The sequence below is a fragment of the Piliocolobus tephrosceles genome, chromosome 8 (genome assembly GCF_002776525.5).
Source record: "Piliocolobus tephrosceles isolate RC106 chromosome 8, ASM277652v3, whole genome shotgun sequence".
Taxonomy (NCBI): Eukaryota; Metazoa; Chordata; class Mammalia; order Primates; family Cercopithecidae; genus Piliocolobus; species Piliocolobus tephrosceles.
The window spans coordinates 46087533-46096693 of record NC_045441.1 but is presented as its reverse complement, the minus strand read 5'-3'; positions in this window follow the sequence as shown (position 1 = coordinate 46096693).

The window sequence follows — 9161 nt, the reverse complement described above, 5'->3', positions numbered from 1 at the left end:
TCGTGATCCACCCACCTCGGCCTCCCAAAGTGTTGGGATTACAGGTGTGAGCCACCGTGCCTGGCCAAAACTTGCATTTTGAGAATATTCCTGTAAAGGTATCAACACAACCCCTTCACCTGCTGCCACCACACCCACAGGCAGAAGGATGTAGAGTGCATAAAAACTCACACTTCTCTGTCTTTTATCCCAGGAGAGAGTCAGGAAAAGTGAGCTCCTACATAAAGATCAACATTTGTTTCTCCTTTCCTGCCTGCAAGTGCCTGTCTCTGCCAAAGATTTCAGTAATTTCTGCTGCAGCAACAGAAATAATCGCTGCACTGACCTGCTTCTATCAAACCCAAGCAGAGCAGGGTCTGCAACCTCACTTTAAAATAAGGGCTGAATTCAGTTCTCATGAATGTCTCTGGGAGCCCTCAGGCATGATCCTGACCTCACATTAGAACCACAAGGGCACTTAATCAAAACAACATAGATGCTCCCATCCAGATCAACAGACATAATCTGTGAGGAGGCATGGGTGATGGGATTTTTTAAAACTGGCTATGTAATCCTAATTAGAAGTCTGGGCTAAGAGCCACTTAGCTAAGCGTTGCCTCTCAAGCTTCAATAAGCATATAAATCATTTGTTATTCTGGGGCCTACAGGTTTGAGGTGAGTCCATAAGTTAGCTTTTTTAGTAAGTCCCCTGTTAATGCTCATGCTGCTCCCCCAGACCCATCATCAGTAGCACTCAGGTGGAGAAAGCAGGCACAGCACTGAGTCACTCAACCCAACGCTCTTACCACAACACGGATGCTTATGGTCCAAAGTGAAAACCACCAATCACCATCCTGAAACATGGCATTTTCTGCTGGCCTTTAAAGAGGCTGGAGAAGGCAGCAATGTGTGAGTGAGTCTGAATTTGGAAAAGAACATATACACATGCATCAGTGCAGTATTTACTGAGAATGTGCTGTGTGCTCAACAGTATGCTACAGAGCACAGTGCTGGGAACCTCACATTATGTGAGTGAATCCTCATAACACTATGGGAGGTGGGTACTAAGTATCCCATGATTCTCAGAATTCAGATAAAAAGCCCAGCCCTTCTATTTCTTCTTGTGTTTTCCTAACATTGATTTTATTTTATTTATTTTTTTGAGACAGAGTCTCTCTCTGTCACCCAGGCTGGAATGCAATGGCACAATCTTGGCTCACTGCAACCTCTACCTCCTGGGTTCAGGGGATTCTCCTGCCTCAGCCTCCCGAGTAGCTGGGATTACAGGTGCATGTCACCACACCCGGCTGATTTTTGTATTTTTAGTAGAGATGGGGTTTCACCATGTTGGCCAGGCTGCTCTTGAACTTCTGACCTCATGTGATCCACGCACCTCAGCCTCCCAAAGTGCTGGGATTACAGGCATGAGCCACCACACCTGGCCCTAACATTGATTTTACAAAGAAAATGTATGTAATAAAATTTTATCTAGACAAGTAGGAGAGATACAGAAAAGAATAGTTAGGCGTAATTCAGAGGAATTGCTATATTTATATTTACTATCTTGTGACTTGCAGGGCAACTACTGGATCTCCAGGAATGGAGAATAGGTTGCTGGGTGGCATATGTCTCTAGAAATACTTGTTTTAATTTAAGAGAGAGAGAGAGAGTGAGTTATCTTTCATTTATCTGTTTTTAGCTTTTAGGAAATTGTGAGCAGCAGCTCTGGAGAGGCAGCAGAAGCTGCCACCCAAAACTCTGATCTCCTTTAATCAGTCTGTTAAGGGAGATTCAGGGTGTGGCAAGACCTGAATGAGGCCTCAGAAGAGGATGGAGTTAAGCAGGCCTAGGGCACCGAGGGGGCCACAGGCTTCTCATCTCTATGCTGCTGGGGTATTTCCAGGTATGTCTTTTCTAAGTTTGCCCAAGAGAAACTTGACTTGAAGTTTGTAGAACTGTCATCTATTTTGGCCAATTTTCTGTCTATTTTATAACATATAATAACATACATACATGTTAATTTAACCAAAAACCCTATTGGTTTTCTAGCACAATTATGAGCTAAACACATATTCTTAGCAAGGTAAAAGCAATAGAAATAATGATAACAATAACAACCCTTCTGTGTATCAATAGCCCTTCAGCTGGTGACATGACAACTCCCAACAATGTAAGGGAATTGGCCCCAAAGGAAGCCCAAGTTCCTGTATACCTCCCTTCTTTGTACTGACCCCATAATTCTGCATTCAACCATTTATCCACGTGCTCTAGGCTGAAAGTGCCAGGACTGTAGGCATAGTGACCACGTTATCTGTTTTTTCTAATGCTCATTTTTTTTTTCTTCACCTAAGAGCGGAAGAGGTGATTTATTACACAGTTTTACACTTGGCCACAAATAAACACAGAAATAGTCCAGAATGTCACAGGTCCAGGGCAGAGGACCAACATGGGCAGTTTTGTTTATGAGCAAGTGGGTCTCAGAGGTGATTGGCGATCAGAGAGCGATGAAGTTCTAGATCCTCTGAGACAAGCTCTAGAGAGTAGCATGCAGTCCCACAACTTGTACCAGCAACCCCAGCGTCTGGCATTCCATGTTTCTGCTCCTGTGGCCTCCACGGTGCAACAAGTTAGCAGTTTACTTGGACCTCTGCTTCATCTTTCTTCTTTTGCACTTCAGCCTGTGCGTTCGCTTCTTCCTCCACTTGGCTCTCATGGCGCAGAGATTTCCAAGAAAATGGCGCCAAGGCCAAGAGCCTAATGCTCATTTTTAACGGAAGCAATTGATTTATTAATCTGTCTCCAGAGCTCCTCGTTCATTACCCAGAAAACTGGAGAAACACCCATCTGGGTACGAACCAAGGAGATTCCTTCTGTGGGGGGAGGAAAAAATCCTGGATGACTCATTCCCCTTCCTCTGAAATGGGAACAGAATTGGACCCTGTAATCAGCCTGACACAGCTGTGCCAATCTGCATAGCACATCCCCCAATGTCTCAAAGACTCCCAGGTACTGGTGAGAGGGTCCCCAGTGAGCCTAGGCTGAAGCCCCCCTGGTTATCCAGGCAGGAGAGACTCAAGCTAACTCTGCATGATCAGAATAAAGAATAAACCTGCCCTGGTGGAGCTGCAGACCCTGGATCCAGATGTGATATCACTTGTTTGTGATCAGCTCACTCTTGGGTAAGAAAAAGAGCAAGAATACTCTACTCCAGTAACATAGTTTACAGGTGGGTTAATTGTGGTCATGGTTCTGGATATTGTGTGGCCCTAACATCCTTCTGCTAAGGTGCTTGTTTAACTTACAGATTCTGCTGCCAGATTCTGTTTATACCAGGAACATCTCACACAACTGTAGCAAGTCACTAAACATTATTTGGAAAATTTGAAGGACCTCACCCTGAAAGAAGAGCACTAAGATTTCTATGTTGCTCTCTCATGATGAAACAAATGTGTCTCATGGGTTTTCTGTACATCCTCAATCCAAAATCTGACCCTGTCTTGTAAATTCCAGGTGTGCAGATTTTAGATGGGATCTACTTGTCTCTGCATTTTGGGGGGTTACAGCAAGTGGAGTAAAAGCAGAGGAGAGATTCCCTCATGGAGACTCCTGTAACATATTCTAAAGACCTGTAATGAAGAAGATGAGGCAAAAGTAATAAAAGTAGAGAGTTGATTTGGGCCAAGTTTGAGGATTGCAACCTGGGAGCACAGATTCAAGTATCCCTGACTATGCACTTTGACTAGCAGCAGTTACAAGTGGATTTTTAAATGCAAAAATTGAGGACGGGACATGGGTAGTCACAGAGTTGTTTGTCAGGACATCTTATTGATTTACAGAAATAATATTGATTAGTGATTGTCTATTTAGGGTGTGGGCTATGGTTTCAAGTGTGGTATTATTAGGTTAATGTATAGTTATTTGTAGCAAAAGCAAGCAGTTTCAAGATATGAATACATAGGTCAGGTACAGTGGCTCACGCCTGTAATCCTAGCACTTTGGAAGGCCAAGGCGGGTGGATCACCTGAGGTCAGCAGTTTGAGACCAGCACGGCCAACAACATGGTGAAATCTCATCTCTACTAAAAATACAAAAATTAGCCAGCTATGGTGGCACGCACCAGTAATCCCAACTACTCAGGAGACTGAGACAGGAAAATCACTTGAACCCAAGAGGCGGAGATTGCAGTGAGCCAAGGTCGCACCACTGCACTCCAAACTGGGGCAACAGAGTGAGACTGAATCTCAAAAAAAAAAAAAAGATATTAATACATAGCTCAAAGAGGGGAGCAGCACATGATTATAATTTCCTTTTGATGTCTCTCTGGGCCTGATAATTAAAGTTACTTGCATTTCTCAGATAAAACTTACATTTTTTAGAACCTATATACAGAATTTGAAGATGCCTATTTGGGTCTTAGCAGGGTGAGGATGCAGTGGTAAACTCTGTGCCTCTCTAAGCATTATGGCAGAAGGAAAATGAGGGGAGTTAAGATTCTCAAAGCTACTTAATGCACATGTGTGAGCCTGGATGGGTTTCGAGGCCCCATGGTCTCTGAACCAGTTTCAGGTATAAAGAATGCCAAGGGCATAAAAAGAGGTAGACTGGCTGACTGCTGCCCTCTGAGGTTATTTATGTAGAAACCTGCTCTAACTGCTCTGGTATGACTGTGGATCCCAAATAGGCAGAGACACCACTCTACCTGCAGATTTTGGGGGCAGCGTGCATGTTGCTGAACAACTGTGAGTTACTGAGAGGAAAGGACCCCTCTAGTGTGAAGCCTGGTGGGCACCTCATATGTTTATATTATGTTCAGCAATTCTGGACAGTGTGCATAAAATGTAATTGAAAACTAAATTGTCTCCAACTCGCCCACTCTCCACAGTAGAACAGAAAGCAAATTTTTATTACACAGTTAGACCAGAATCTGACTTACATTACAGGTAATCTCATAAGAGACTGAAAGACATAATTAGTCCTCAAGTAGGACACTTCACAGCACTATTTGTCATATAAAGTTTTTCCTAAATTCACCTGGTAATTGGGGAGGCCATCTGTGGTTGCTAACTGGCATATGTGAAGGAAAAATAATGGTCCCACGTCCAGGAGGGACAGAAGGTAATTTTGAAACTTGGAGCAAGCTGTGTGATATGGCTCTAACATTTTTGCTGTTTACATTTCCAAGCAATGGTTTCCAGGTCCTAGAGAAAATCTTTTCCTCGAAAAATGTAACAAAAGGACTGTTCAGCTATTAAAAATATTAACACATATGTCAAAGAGGCAGAGAAAAAATTAAATATAAAAGTTTTCTAAATTAAATGCTTTAAGAAGGAGAGCAAATTTTCTACTCTTATTTTAAAGTTGGAAAATTAAGTCTTGTATTTCTAATTTGTATTTATGCTTTCAATAGCCAAGTCCAGGGAAGTTGGTCTTAAACTCATGAGTATTTGAATTCCAATAAGTCTGGACTCAGGTGCCTGAGGGGTAGCCTCGGCCCACTGTACGCACCTGAAATAAAGTTTGTGGAAAATAAAATGTCAGAAGAGAAAAAAATGCTATTTAGGACAGATGTGTGAGGGACAATGAATAATTGCTAGAAGGACTGGTTTGTGCTACAAATACTGGCCTGAGCAGGGTTATGCTCTAACTTATTTCTGTTTCCACAAGGATGAGATTATAATCAAGTGGTCCAGAAGCCTAGGTGCATAAAGGGATCACATTGCTGCCACTGATGATATGCCAGGAGTTCTCTAGGCATATGTTTGGGTTTTTGGTGGAAACCTTTTTGTTCCCACAGAGCAAAAGCACTGTGGGTGCAATTCCTGAGTTTGTACTTTTGTCCTGGGAGAAGCAGGGCCCTGTCGTTACCTAGAGCTAGAGCACGTGTGTGAGTGGGTGAAAATAGCATGGTGGCAGCAGGGAGAAAAGAGGGGTCTGTCCTCAGAATTGATTTATTCTGTGTCCTGAGACAAGAGAAATAGCTCAGAGCTGTCTATGTGACATATGCAAAATTAATCACACTCAGAGAGACATGAATATGAAACTTAAGTCATCCCACCCAACCCATGCCTGGAAGCAATTGTTTAGATATTTTCTTCCCAACTAGTATCTCATTCATCTTCATGTTCCCGAAATTGGTGACACAAAGTGCAATGCATAGCCAATCAATAGTTTCTGTTACTTTATTTATTTTTAGTTTTCTGAGATGGAGTCTTGCTCTGTCACCCAGGCTGGTGCAGTAGTGCAATCTCGGCTCACTACAACCTCTGCCTCCTGGGTTCAAGAGATTCTCCTGCCTCAGTCTCCCGAGTAGCTGGGATTACAGGTGCCCGCCGCCTCACTTGGCTAATTTTTGTATTTTTTAGTAGATACGGGGTTTTACCATGTTGCTCAGGCTGGTCTTGAACTCCTGACCTCAAGTGATCCACCTGTCTTGGCCTCCCAAAGTGCTGAAATTACAGGTGAGAGAGCCATTGTGCTTGGCCAGTAGCTTATGTTATTTTATTTTTTGTAATTTTTTTTTTTTTTTGAGACGAAGTCTCACTCTTGTCCCTCAGGTTGGAATGCAATGGCGCAATCTTGGCTGACTGCAACCTCCACCTCCTGGGTTCAAGCGATTCTCCTGCCTCAGCCTCCTGAGTAGCTGGGATTACAGGCATGCGCCACCACGCCCAGCTAATTTTGTACTTTTTTTAGTAGAGATGGGGTTTCACCATGTTGGCCAGGCTGGTCTCAAACTCCTGACCTAAGGTGATCCACCCGCTTCGGCCTCCGAAAGTGCTGGGATTATGGGCATGGGCCACCGTGCCTGGCTGCTTATGTTATTTTAATGCAACGCTTGGAAAACAACTTAGAAACTATTTTTGCTATTTCCCTTTACAAACCCATATGTAACTGCAGCTAATGTTCCCGGACAGAACTGGGTCCAGCTGCATGTTCTTGCAACCCAATATCAAGATGCAGACAAACTAGAAAAGAAGAGAATTTATTTCTGTAACTGGGTACAGGGAGAAAGTCAGAGATAATTCACCAGACAAACTCAGGATTCTAAAGTTCTTCCAGTACTTATATATGTTTCAAACTATACGCCTACATATAATATTATACTTGCCTACGTTTATGGGTGATTAATTTTGTTTTAACTAAAATATCAGAGCCCAGAAATGTCCCCTAAATCTACTTAATCTGTGAGGGCCCTGGTACCAGTGTGATTACTTCTGTCCTATCTTACCTATGGTTTGTGTCTGGAGAGTTGCTTCAGAGCCCCAATAAATTTATCTGACCCAAGATGGGTCCTGGTGCAAGGAATGTAGGGCTGTCTTTCTTTATTATCTTGACTTGTCTCAAGTTTCAGGAGAAGCCTGGGCAAGATTCTTACCAAACATATGTTTCATTTCTGGCTTTAGTGTCTGGGCATCAATTTCCCTAGGTTTAATTACTAACTTAATGTTAAGGCAGATGCTGTGGAAGTTTGAATGTATAACTGGAGTGCTATGGAGGCCTGTCTGTGTGACTGTTAGGAAGAATTGGCCTGCCACAATCCCCACTGTCAATTTGCGCATGATTTCTATCATGCCCAAGCTGGATAGACTGCTGGGATGCGGACATCGTGATCATTCTGGCTACTTCCTGTTGAGGGGGGGTCACTGTTAGGGAGCAGTGAACATGGGATTGGAGTGGCAGAGGTTCATTTGCTCTTGGAAATACTATTCGCCTCAGGCTTTTAGCAGCAGCACCTGCTGAAACATAATGGCATGAGTTTGGGGAATGTTGTGAAACAGCACACAGTATATAGCAGCAATGCATTACACAGCACAGAGATATACTTAAGCCTAGGAAAACAGAAAAGAATGCCAGGACTTCCTGCCAGCAAGAAGGTTCTGTGCTGAGTTATGATGCAAGTCCATCATTTTGTGATAACTGCGGGCTAGAAACGGCTAGAATTTGCTGACGTATACCCTTTAGTGTTAGAAAGACATTCCCAGAATTATTCAGAATATACACACAGCATTCGGTTTTGATGAGGGCATGTATAGTTCCCCCTTGGGCTGCAGTAAGGCCATTCGATTTTGCAAAATAGCCTTTCACATATGATACATTTCAGTATTTATAAGAGAAATGCTTTGGAAGCTGTCACTTAGAGCCCACTGAGTAAAGTTGGCTAATGCCTCTATGTGCCATGTAACATTTTCTAATCCTATTAAGAGCATGAATATTGCAGATAGGTGGTTGTACCAGTGAAAGACTGACCTGGTCCATCTGTTAATCATATGTGGAAGACTGGGCAGATTTTGAATGGTTTTTACCTAATGACCTTATGCCTATGGGAAGCCTAGAGTGCAACATTCCTACCAGCCCAAGGGAAGCCATGGCCATAGGTTGGTGCTGCAAAGCCACTGAGTTGTGTTGGGAGGATACCAATTTAGGCCAGGCCATTTGAGACCAATCTGTGGTGAATGCATCCCTCTGCTGGGATACTATAACATATTGGTACCACTCAGAGGGAATCCATCCTATAACCTGAGTTGCATTAGGCCAATGGTCAAGGAAATGTTTTCATTGCTCAAAGAACAAGGAGGCTATTTGTCTCAAATGTCCAGTAAAAGCAGTTAACCAAATGAAACCATCCCAAATTTGGGGAAAGCCATTCTCATATTAAACATTTTGCGGCTTGAATGGGCACTTTTGAATCTAATAAAAGAGTAGCTAATCCTATAACTTGGACACTTGTTCTATTAAAGAGAATGGCTTTTTGTGTCCTGGCTCACTTAAAGTCTCATTTATGGGCCATTCGGACACATTTGCTTTAGTTATCCCAGTCATTTGCAACTCAATACAGTTTTTAAATTTCTTAGAAAGGTTTGTAGGTACACCCAGTCTTTTCCTTGCACAGGTGACACCCACCAAGGCTGACCTGTGGTGCTAGAAAGCGGTTACAGGCCAAAGACCCAACAGGAATCCTGCTGGAGGCTGTCTGCATAGTTCTGTGCCCATTGTAGACAGGGATTATAAGTGTGTGATGCAACAGTAAGAGGTGTAAAAGGAAGCATAGCATAAAAGAAATCTGTATCATTTTCTGAATAGGAATTTTAAGTCCTCTAGGTGCTCCATTTCCCATTGAGTGGTGGCAGGTGTTTCCGTTGTGGAGGTCCCGGTTGACTGGAATTTCTTCACTCACCTATGAT